Raw genomic sequence first — 12,898 nt, 5'->3', positions numbered from 1 at the left:
AGCCATTGGCCTAGACGACTTGGGTCTAGTTGTTGCTCCCAAGTTTATATCCTTACGGATATCTGTGTCTCCCACTGTGTTTTCTCTTTTCTGTGTTATTTTAATGTTTCATGTCCCTACTGTTCTTAGATTTGCCTCATCGATGATATCTCAATTATTATTTATACGGGTACATTTCCTATTTGTATATTTATCTAATGATGACTTTACGGTTATTATCATACAATGTCAAAGGTCTTAACTCCATCCAAAAATGGTAGATGGCTTTGAAGGAATTTCGATCCTCAGGAGCAGACATTATTTTCATCTATGAGACCCGTTTTAAGTCGACTGGCTCTTTTCGTTTTGCCTCTAGGTTTTTTTCCCAATCCTACTCAGCTTTTGATCCCACTGGGAAAGCCGGAGTGGCTATTTTGATCCGGACACACTGCTCCCTTCGGATCATTTCTTCCAAAGTCGACCCACGAGGTCGTTATATCATTTTGGAATGTATGTTTGCTGGTTCTCCCCTTATCCTGTTAAACTTGTATGCCCTGAACGCGGGTCAACTACATTTCCTCTCCCAAACCCTTGCTAGACTGAATGCCTTTACCACACCACATAAGATCATTGGAGGTGATTTTAATTTAATCATGTCCCCCCACAAGGATAGGAAGGTACTGTTTGAATCCACCCCCTCAAAGCGGCAGTGTTCCACTTCAAAATCTTTTCGCAGATTGATAAGGGAACATCATCTCTTTGATGCTTGGTGGATCAAACATCCCCTTCATAAACAGTATACTTTCTACTCCACCCTCATCAGAGTTTCTCCCGCTTGGACCATTTTTTCATCTCTGCCCCCTTACTCCCTCTTTTAGTTTCATCCAAAATCAATTCTATTACATGGTCTGATCACGCTTCTTTGACTCTGAATCTTTTCTTCCCTGATTCTTTACCGAAAGCTTGTCATTGGCGTCTCAATGAGACCTTTCTCACTACTGCCCATCTCCGTGAAGAACTCTCCCGGGGATTAGATATGTATTTTCAACACAATGTTGGCTCGGTGACTTCTTCCTCGATCCTTTGGAAGGCCCACAAGGCCATTTTTCGGGGAATATGTATCTCTATAGGCTCCCGTTTGAAAAAATCCTCAGCCAGCGCCAAGGCTTTCTCGTTCGCCAATTATCCTCGGCCGAGCGTCTACTGCTAATCAAACCGTCCATAACCCGTCTTCGTAGGGTTACTTCCCTACGCTACCAAATCAAAGCTCTTGACTCACATAGATCTGTGCAATCACTTCTTTGGGTCAAACAGAAATTTTATGAATTCTCCAATAAGCCCCACCTCATGCTAGTCAATAGGCTTAAAACGCAATCCTCTTCCTCACTACCAGACAATCTTCTTCAATCAGATGGTACACCTACATATGACCCTCATGTAATGGCCTCACTTTTTGGATCATATTATATGACTCTCTACAACTGTTTAACCCCAGATCTTCATCCCCCTCTGCGTAAAACGTCATTCGATGCCTTCTTTGAGTCATTCTTTTTGCCGCAGATATCACCCTCTGACCTTTCAGCCCTTAATGCCGATATCTCATCTGAGGAGCTGTTCGATACGATTTAGCAGCTCCCTTCTCACAAATCACCGGGACCTGATGGCTTACCTTATTCTTATTACAAGACATTCATAGGCATTTTGGCCCCCCATCTTCTCTCTCTGTTTCATGATCTCTTAAGAGGTGTCCCCTGTAGCAAACTTGCTCATCAGAGTTGGATGCGGAGTTCCCCTTTTTTCTGTTAGGAGTATTCCTCAATCCTTTATTCTCCTTCCCCCCTCCCTTCCTGAGAGGCACAGTGACAGATGTGGTGTGTGCTGGTTATGGGTCAACCGCAGGTTAAGGCATCCTTAGTTCAGTGCCGAGCAGCCTGCGAAAGTGTAGCCTTCCTCACCTAAGTCATGATAAGGCCAGTGTTCCTCAGAGAATTGGGAAGCACTGACCCAAGAACCTGTGTAGGCTCACACATCATAAAACAGATAAGGCAGCTTCTCCCAGGAATTGAAAGAGATTGTAACCTCATAAAACCTAACAGTTAAAGGTGACAGAATGAAATGAACATTCCTCAAGTCAGGTTTTCCCCTATGTTTCATGTCATGGATTATGACAGATGTTGGTTCTAATTCAGAGTTTGCCCGACATACCCTTCCCTAAACAGCGTATTGGTCAGTTACTCAGAGCCATTCCCACTGCTGGGGGATTTTTAAAAACTGAGGTAACAGGCCTAAAGAATAAGAAAAAGACATCTCCTAATTTTAACATCGTAACAGCAGGAGATCAAAGACCCTTTCCACTCTGCAACTTGGATCTGCTTACCTTAAGGCTTAACGTGGCAAGTAACTTAACCTTTTAACTTCTTCCTGTTATCTCTTTGCTGTGCTGGGCTGTTTCCTATTTTTTATATATAAATATATATCTTAGTTACATCTTTTTCTGTAAATATTTTATTGCACCTGTTTGACTCTTTTAGTAATAAATCTTTCTTTCTGAAAGTGGTAAACTGTTTCTAAAGCGCTTAATTGCAATTTACGAATCCCTGCCTTCTGAAGAGACGCTACTGTGTTTGTTTAATCCTCTGCCCAATCGGCCTGCGGTGACCGTATTGGACAGGCGACTTTTCAACCATTACAGTGTATATTTGATAAAGAGAGTTTCCCCTTTCTCTGTACAAAAAGTGGTGGTGGCAGTGAAGGGTTAGTTGCGTAATGAACCCGGCCCAGTAACAAGCGCATTCAGGCTACCGGTGCGTCGATTGCGTTCCATTAGCTGGAATCATTGTGCAGGGTGTAGCTGAGTGTGACATTGTTACGCACGTTACATCGCGGTTTTAGATCCACCGGTCCTTTGGTCACGAGTTTGGTGAGAAGGTCTGGGGTCTGATGCCGCGGACGTGACGTATTATTGCTGGTCACGGTCATGCGATTGTTGCATGTTGGTGGCGGCGATCGGGTGACCATGACATCCCCCCTCAGGCTGAATTCTCACGTGCATTTATTTCCGTTATTCCCAAGCCTGATAAGGACCATTCTATTCTGGACAATTACCGCCCCATTGCCCTGTTAAACTCTGATTACAAAATATTCACTAAGATTTTGGCCAATAGGCTCTCCGGATTCATCTCCAAGCTCATACACAGGGACCAAGTGGGCTTTGTGCCGGCCAGACACGCTGAAGGTCTATTGACCTGATCGACCCATTTAACCGAACTTCATCCCCTGCTATATTGCAGAGTTTGGATGCTCAAAAAGCTTTTGATTGCCTTAGCTGGCCCTACATGTTTATGATCTTGGAGAGATTTGGTTTCCGGGGCTCATTTGTGGCGGCCTTGAAAGTCCTTTACTCCTCCCCGTCCTCAGAGGTCAGATTGTCTTTGTTTCTTTCTCCTTCTTTCAAGATTTCGAACGGTACGAGGCAGGGTTGCCCACTTTCCCTTTTACTGTTTATCCTTTGCCTAGAGCCACTGGCAATTGCCATTCGATCTAACCCTAACATGCGAGGGATACATTCCCATGGGCGTGAATACAAATTGTCCCTGTTTGCAGAAGATACCCTTCTAACTCTAACTAGCCTTGCATCTCTCTTCCGGTTCTTCATAAAACTTTACAATTATTTGGGACCCTGTCAGGCTACAAGGTAAATACATCCAAAACCAAAACACTCCCACTTCATATCCCACCCAATATATTAACCTCTCTCCAAGCAGCTTACCAATATGGTTGGTGTACCCACTTGCTGAAGTATTTGGGTACCAACCTTACTTCCTCCTACCATTCCATATATGAGGCTAATTTCCCCGCCCTATTTGTTGCCATTTCCCGTTTCTTAATAGTTTGGGACACCTTACCTATTTCCTTTCTTGGATGTATAAATGTTAAAAAAATGACTGTACTGCCCAAACTTTTGTATCTATTTGCAACTCTCCCCGTCCCCATCCCTATGTATAAGCTGCACTCCATCCAAAAATCTCTCTTACATTTTATTTGGCATAACAAACAACATAGAATTGCACACACTGTACTCCTTTCTTTACGCTCTAGGGGAGGCTTAGGAGTGCCGAATATTGTGACCTATTACTATGCCACCCACCTTCGATCTTTAATCTCCTGGTCCACCAGATGCCCCCCCTAACAAATGGACTGAGATTGAAACCTTACAACTAACTCCGACCCATTTATGCTCTCTGCTCTGGGATATGTCAGCGGCGGCCAGATCCTCTATGTGTGTAGTTTATAAAGAAAATGCTTACAAAATCATAATGTTGTGGTATCCTGCTGGCGCTGCGGGAGGGAAACCGACTCCCTTTTTCACATTTTTTGGGATTGTAGGCTTATCACTCCCTTTTGGGAAGAGGTTTTGGCCTTAATACAATTGGTATTACATGCCTCTCTCCCTTTAGAGCCTCTTTGTTTTTTATTGGGCCTGCCCTTCCCAGTTCTATCTAGACCGTTGGGGAGACTCTCCGTGAATATTTTGACAGCGGCCAGGAGAAGCATTCCTATGAGCTGGCTCTCCCCTACACCCCCCTCAATGTTGACATTATTTAAGATTATTGCAGATATCAGAAAAATGGAATATCTAACCACTTCACACGCCGATTCTATAATCTCATTCAAAGCAGTATGGAACCTGTGGGATGTTTACAACTCTAGTCAACCTGCTTGACTTGTGCATCCTTCCACTGTTGCTCTATTGTCATTGTATACTATTATTCTTTCTACCCATGTTATTATCATCGATGATCCCTTTGTTTTTCTTTACCTTTATTTCTCTTTAAAATGTCATGTATGTATATACATGTGGAAAATTTTATAAAAATGTTAATCATAAAAAAAAAAAGAACCGATCAATTTTCAAATATATACCATGATATACAGGTGAAACTTGAAAAATTAGAATATCGTGCAAAAGTTTATTTATTTCAGTAATGCAACTTAAAAGGTGAAACTATTATATGAGATAGACTCATTACATGCAAAGCAAGATAGTTCAAGCCGTGATTTGTCATAATTGTGATGATTATGGCTTACAGCTCATGAAAACCCCAAATCCACATTCTCAGAAAATTAGAATGTTGTGAAAAGGTGCAATATTCTAGACTCAAAGGGGTTTATTTACTAAAGCTGGAGAGTCCAAAATCAGACTCCCTTCTGCATAGAAACCAATCAGCTTCCAGGTTTCATTGCCAAAGCTTCATTGAACAAGCTGAGGTTAGAAGCTGATTGGTTTCTATGCAGAAGGGAGTCTGATTTTGGACTCTCCAGCTTTAGTAAATAAACCCCAAAGTGTCCCACTCTAATCAACTAATTAAGCCATAACACCTGCAAAGGGTTCCTGAGCCTTTAAATGGTCTCTCAGTCTGGTTCAGTAGGAATCATAATCATGGGAAAGACAGCTGACCTGACAGTTGTGCAGAAAACCATCATTGACACCCTCCATAAGGAGGGAAAGCCTCAAAAGGTAATTGCAAAAGAAGTTGGATGTTTCCAAAGTGCTGTATCAAAGCACATTAATAGAAAGTTATGTGGAAGGGAAAAGTGTGGAAGAAAAAGGTGCACATACAGCAGGGATGACCGCAGCCTGGAGAGGATTGTCAGGAAAAGGTCATTCAAAAGTGTTGGGGACTATCACAAGGAGTGGACTGAGGCTGGAGTCAGTGCATCAAGAGGCACCACACAGACGGATCCTGGACATAGGCTTCAAATGTCGTATTCCTCTTGTCAAGCCGCTCCTGAACAACAAACAATGTCAGAAGCGTCTTACCTGGGCTAAAGAAAAACAGACCCAGTCTGTTGCTCAGTGGTCCAAAGTCCTCTTTTCTGATGAGAGCAACTTTTGCATCTCATTTGGAAACCAAGGACCCAGAGTATGGAGGAAGAATGGAGAGGCACACACTGCAAGATGCTTGAAGTCCAGCATGAAGTTTCCACAGTCTGTGTTGATTTGGGGAGCCATGTCATCTGCTGGTGTTGGTCCACTGTGCTTCATTAAGTACAGGGTCATCGCAGCCGTCTACCAGGAGATTTTGCAGCACTTCATGCTTCCTTCCGCAGACGAGCTTAATGGGGATGCTGACTTCATTTTCCAGCAGGACTTGGTACCTGCCCATACTGCCAAAAGCACCAAAACCTGGTTCAATGACCGTGGGATTTCTGTGCTTGATTGGCCAGCAAACTCACCTGACCTGAACCCCATAGAGAATCTATGGGGCATTGCCAAGAGAAAGATGAGAGACATGAGACTGAACAATGCAGAAGAGCTGAAGGCCGCTATTGAAGCATCCTGGTCTTCCATAACACCTCAGCAGTGCAACAGGCTGATAGCTTCCATGCCACGTCACATTGAGGCAGTAATTGCTGCAAAAGGGGCCCAAACCAACTACTGAATACATATGCATGTTTATACTTTTCAGAGGTCTGATATTGTTTTATGTACAATCCTTGTTTTATTGATTGCATATAATATTCTAATTTTCTGAGATTGTGGATTTGGGGTTTTCATGAGCTGTAAGCCATAATCATCACAATTATGACAAATCACGGCTTGAACTATCTTGCTTTGCATGTAATGAGTCTATCTCATATATTAGTTTCACCGTTTAAGTTGCATTACTGAAATAAATTAACTTTTGCATGATATTCTAATTTTTCGAGTTTCACTTGTATACTAATCTGAATTATTTTTACCAAAGAAATGTAGCAGAATACATTTTGGCCTAAACTTATTAGGAAAGAGTATTTATTTGCAAAATTGTGTAACAGAAATTAAGAATTTATTTATTGGGTGCTTTAATTCCACCCAAAAAGCTCTATCTGTTTCAAAATTCAAAAACATTCCAAAAAATTAATTTGGGTACAGTTTTGTATGCCTGAGTAATTGTCATTCATAGTATGACAGCGACGAAAGTTGAAAATTGGCCTGGACAGGAAGGGGGTGAAAGTTTCTGGTATTGAAGTGGCTAAAGGGTGTGTATTCCTAAATTCACAATTGAGGAGCAGCATGTGGAAATATAGTGTGCTGTCCAGTTTTAATGATAATGCACTGCAATTCTTTAAAAAAAAATTATGGCCATCACAGTATTTACCCAGCCCAAAAAATGGAACAATTTCTACGTCCATAGAAGAAGCTTGGTAAAGGTCAGATATTAATAGAGAAAAAGCACTGCAACTCAAGACAAATATTCTTGGAGAGGAGAAGATCGACTCTGGACAAAAATTATATAATTCATGCTACCATCACACAGCCAGGGGCAGACTGACAACTTATGGGCCCCTGGGCAATAGGGGATTATGGGGCCCCTGTGTCCTTGCCCAAACTCAAAAAAGCCTATGAAAAAGGTACCAGGGGCATCTCATGGGGCCCCCTACTGATCCCAGGCCCTCGGGCAGTGCCCGAGTTTCCAAATGGTCAGTCCGCCTCTGCACACAGCTGTGAAAAAATGGGTTTTAGGGGGTGCCCCAACACTGTAAACAAACTAAAAAATTTCCTGCGGAGCACAGGATAGGCTGTGCTTTTACAATCATACACCATATCTGCAACTGTCATGCAGCCGCAAAAAAAAAGAAAGAAAAAAAAAAGGGTTTTCCCTGTTGGTAGTTCAGAAACACTCTAATCCCACAGATTATTCAGATCTCAGAACAAGCCATTTTAACCCATTCCTGCTGCCTGTACACATACTGTATATATGCATCCTTGGAGAAGTCGGTATTCTTCTGTGAGGCTGCATATGAGCACACCAGTACTGGGAGCCCATTACACAACATGCTCCCAGCACAGAGACCGGGCTCTCACCGAGACGCCCGGATCTTGTACTAACGATCACCTGATCACTGTGATAGTCAATCAGAGACTGTCATTGTGCAGCCAGCCCATGTGTTTTTTTCTCCTATGAATGAAGAGAAAAATACATAGAATCTTTCTCTCCTTGCCAAGAGAGAAAGATGCAAAAAAACAAAAGTGTAAAAAAATTAAAAATAATAAAGTAAAAATATCTAGAGCGAAGCTTTATCTAGGTCAATGCCAGGTTTAGGGTTAGTTACGGGTCAAAGGTCAGGGTCGGTATATTTTTGGGTAGGGTTTTTTATTTAAAAAGCATTTTTTTAATTATTATTAGTGTCAGTTAGTGTCAATATCAGTGTGTTTTAGGTATGATAAAAAAGCAAAATGTGCATTATTATTTCTGGTCCCTACTAGGGGCAGAAGCAACAAATAGCATACACATACAGTATATAGTATCACTGCAATTGTGAGGAGCTGGATAATTTATTTTAGGTTATTCTTTGGAGGTAAGTTATGGTAATAGCAAGAAATATATAGCTAAATTTCAAAAAATATGATTTTTATTATTCTGGGCCAGTTTTCCTTTGATAAAAAGAAACAATCAGGAGCTATCCATTATCATTTACTATCAAAAGAAAGCTCAACTTGTCTTGAAAGAAACAAGGTTTAATCCATCTGGATAAAGTAGTTGCAATGATATGTACAGTTTTACTAACACGTCAAAATCAATTTGTTTTACCCTCTGTCACGAAGGGGTTAAACACAGTTCACAGCATTTTCAACTGTGAAAAAGATGCTAAAATATTTGCGGTGCCACAATAGAATTGCTGTTGCAAAGAACAGATGCTATAGCCCCATTTTTAGATGACAATGCTAACATGTCCTGCCACTGTTGTAGGACTGCTAACACTGGTAGGTAGAGGGTTGTGCTACCAGTGGCTCAAGGAGATCAGGCATGGCAATGGTTACACTATGTGAGATGTTTTTGTGATCTGCATTGGTGAAAAGCAAAGTGTGTAATGCAGAAAAAAAAAATATGGGTGGTAGAATCCCCAAAATATTTAATTAGCATCTTCTGCAACAGAGTCTCAGTAGCCGTTGCTGATCCAAATCAAGTTTGTTTTCACAAATGTTAGCCGGTTAACAGTGTGCGTGGACATATGCACTCTTTTGCCTGTAACAAAGACCCCACTGCACCTAATGCATGTCCAGAAAGCACACTGGCTACAGGTCAGCCCAGTACTTCAATTGGATACTGGGCAAGCTCTGGCTAGGGATTCATCCTTGTGACCCAGTATTTAAGGGGGTCATCCATTTGGGGTGTCTCTACATATACTCCTGCCTTCATATAAGCAGCCACCATGTAATGTAACTGCTGCTGATAGCTGCTGGCAGAAGAAAGCCCTGGGTGCTGAGAACTGAAGCTTTTTAGGGCATCACTCAGGCATCCATCCCCACTGGCACTCCTCCTTTCACTGACAGGAGGCTCATCACAGGACGATATCTTGCAAGCCTCTAAAAATGAGTGACAAAAGTTCCTCCATAGAGCATACTCCAGATGTTACATCCTTAATGAGGGAAATATAATCTTTACAACTTTCTGCTTTGTAGCATAGATCAAGCATGGTTGCCCACCAATAATAGTCACTCTCCTTGGAGCCACACATTTTTGGCCCTTTTGAGGGAGCCCATGTGCTGCAAATGACTGGATGTGGACGAATCTGATTCTTCATGGTCACTGAAGATTACATGGTCCTGAGATACCTACTCCCAGGGTTTGGGAGACAACCCACCCCTGGAAAACAGCCCTGTGGCAACTTCAGTCTCAATGCGCCCACAGCAAAAATACTCCTCCTCCTCCTGTGACTTCTGTGGCCTCACAGGGACAGTGTCTGGATAGAGCAACTGTGGAGATCGAAGGAAGTCAACTAAAGGCTGATGAAAGGCAATTGTGTATAGTAGAGTGTAATACCCTGCTTTTCCATTCAGTGTAACAGGGTAGTTGCTTACTACACTTCTCTGTGCGCTGCCTTTCGAGGACATACTGCCACAGTGGAGTTGTGCCAAACCCTCACTTTCCTCCTCAGCACTATCAGGCACTCATGTTGAGAGATTTCATTATATCCCCTCCCTCCTTATCACTTGTTCCAATCTGGCAGTATGCTGAGGCTGTAGCAATGGCACTGCTAATTGTTTTTTCCTGCTTGGTGCCCCCATTACTCCCCTTCTCAACCTTGGAGCCCATTATTTGCTACACATCCTCTTGCAGCAAGTGACTCATGCCATTCTCAAATTAATCAGCAGACTTCTCAGTAGCAGTTTGCCAAGCAACAGCAGTAGTAACTGTAAATGAGAAAGAGAGCTACTTGGAAGATGCAGTGGACTGCAAGTTAGTCTGCACCTAGTTGACTAAGGAGGGAGAGGACAATAAAGGCTTTGTTAGCCACTCCAGCACATTCTCCATGTGCTCTGGTTGTATAGCACACTTAGTGGCTGCACAGTAAACTGTGGTTCTTGTGTGTAGTGTAAACTGTGATGCTTTGGTGAACTAAACAACTCGGCGATCTTTGGTGCTCTTCTGGAAACAGAGGCCAACTGTTGTGGTGACACCAACAGATTTACTCTTCTGTAGCTGTTCCTGTAAAAAGATAAAAAAATACACCCTAACAAAATAAAACCCAAACAAAATACAGCTCAAGCACAAAAGGAGGTCAAACAATAAAAAATAAAACCTCCAAACACAACCCAAAAGCACTACAGGCAAAATAAAACCCTTTTTTGTTTGTTTGTTTTTGTATCAGGGGCAAGTTCTGTTGTTGTGTTGCTGCTGTTCCCCCCTCCTTCCATCATCAACCTTCCTTTTCTCTCACATTTCTTGAAACTGCTATCTTTACATAGTCAGGATACAGTTTTTATGGTGACTGCAGTTTGATTACAAATCCCATATTTGTCAAATCCTCTGGCCCAACCCCATTAATTATCCCTGAGTCCAAACACAGCAATATTTTGTTTACTGATGTAGGCCTGGTGGATGCCTGGAGAGAGCTTAAACCCTTGTTTATCCAGGTATGTTCATTAATGGCATAGGAAGCAATTAATTAAAACAAGTGTCTGTTGTTGCAGCTGTAAGCTTGGTATCTGTTTTCACAGCTGGGGAGGAGCTTTAGTGTAAAAGTGATCTGGGCAGCTCTAGAACCCAGGTCTCCCCCTCCATCAATGCCTGCGGTGGTTCCTGGGCTCTCCTGTTCCTCTGGAGAGCTCAGGACCATGGTAAATGGTGGTATCTGTGAGAGCCAGAGGATACCAATGTGTGACTAATGAACCTGAAAGTGGCATGTATTGTATTACCTTGGGGTTCACAGCTGATATTCCTTGGCTGAGGATGCAATAAAGCATGATCTGTACTTGATTAGCATCAGCAACCACAAAAAGTGTAAACAAATACATTACAATGAAACAATAATTTTAAAAAAATTATATAACCCCTACACACACAGACCTACACACCTCCATACACACCTGCAAATGAGCAGGCTATGGCTTGCATGTGTATGTAAACATGAATTTTGTTACATGAGTGAGATATCACTATCAGGGGCAGACTGACCATTTAGCCCCTCGGGCACTGCCGAGGGCCCAGGGTCAGTAGGGGGCCCCATGAGATTCCCCTGGTACCTTTCATAGGCTTTTTTGGGTGTGGTTTGAGTGTGGGCGAGGACACAGGGGCCCCATGATTTCCTATTGCCCGGGGGCCCCATGAGTTGTCAGTCCACCCCTGATCACTATATATGTCAACATGAGCGCAATAATTCTAGGGTCATAATTCATGGTTATTTTTAAATTGATAAATTGTAAAGGCTTTTAAACTGTCGCCTATGAGAATTTTGGGTACCATAAATTTTTGTGATTTCACAGGTACATGCAATTTTAAGGTTTGACCTGTTTGGTATCTACACGATATTGCCAAAAGTATTGAGACGCCTGCCTTTACATGCACATGAACTTTAATGGTATCCCAGTCTTAGTCCATAGGGTTCACCCCCCCCTTTGCAGCTATAACAGCTTCAACTCTTCTGAGGAGGCTGTCCACAAGGTTTAGTAGTGTTTCTACAGGAATGTTTGACCATTCTTCCGGAAACGTATTTCTGAGGTCAGGCACTGATGTTGGATGAGAAGGCCTGGCTCGCAGTCTCTGCTCTAATTCATCCCAAAGGTGTTCTATTGGACTGAGGCCAGGACTCTGTGCAGGCCACTCAAGTTCCTTCACCTTAAACTCACTAATCCATATCTTTATGGACCTTGCTTTGTGCACTGGTGAGCAGTCATGTTGGAACAGGAAGGGTCCAACCCCAAACTGTTCCTACAAAATTGGGATCATGAAATTGTCCAAAATATCTTGGTATGTTGACACTTTAAGAGTTCCCTTCACTGGAACTAAGGGTCCAAGCCCAACCCCTGAAAAACAACCCCAAACCATAATCCCCGCTCCACCAAACTTTACACTAGCCACTCTCCTGGCAACTGCCAAACCCAGACACGTCCATCGGATTCCCAGACAGAGAAGTGTGATTTGTCACTCCAGAGAACACGTCTCCACTGTTCCAGAGTCCAGTGGCGGTGTTCTTTACACCACTGCATCCAAAGCTTTGCATTGCACTTGGGTATGTAAGGCTGGGATGCAGCTGCTCAGCCATGGAAACCTATTCCATGAAGCTCTCTATGCTCTGTTGTTGTGCTAATCTAAAGGCCACACAAAGTTTTGAGGCCTTTAGCTAATGACTTTGCAGACAGTTGGTGACCTCTGTGCACTGTGCACTTCAGCATGCCCTGACCCTGCTCTGTCAATTTATGTGGCCTACCACTTCATGGTTGAGTTGCTGTTGTTCCCAGTTGCTTCCACTTTGTTATAATACCACTAACAGTTGGCCATGGAATATTTAGTAGCAAGGCAATTTCACAGATGGACTGTCAGGTGGCAACCTATCACGGTACCACGCTTGACTTCAATGAGCTCCTAAGAGCAACCCATTCTTTCACAAATGTTTGTAGAAGCAGTCTTCATGCCTAGGTGCTTGATTTTCT

Source organism: Staurois parvus, unplaced genomic scaffold (assembly GCF_062004578.1).
Source record: "Staurois parvus isolate SC_StPar_1 unplaced genomic scaffold, SC_StPar_1.0 ptg000147l, whole genome shotgun sequence".
Lineage (NCBI taxonomy): Eukaryota > Metazoa > Chordata > Amphibia > Anura > Ranidae > Staurois > Staurois parvus.
Note: the sequence above shows the minus strand (reverse complement) of the source record.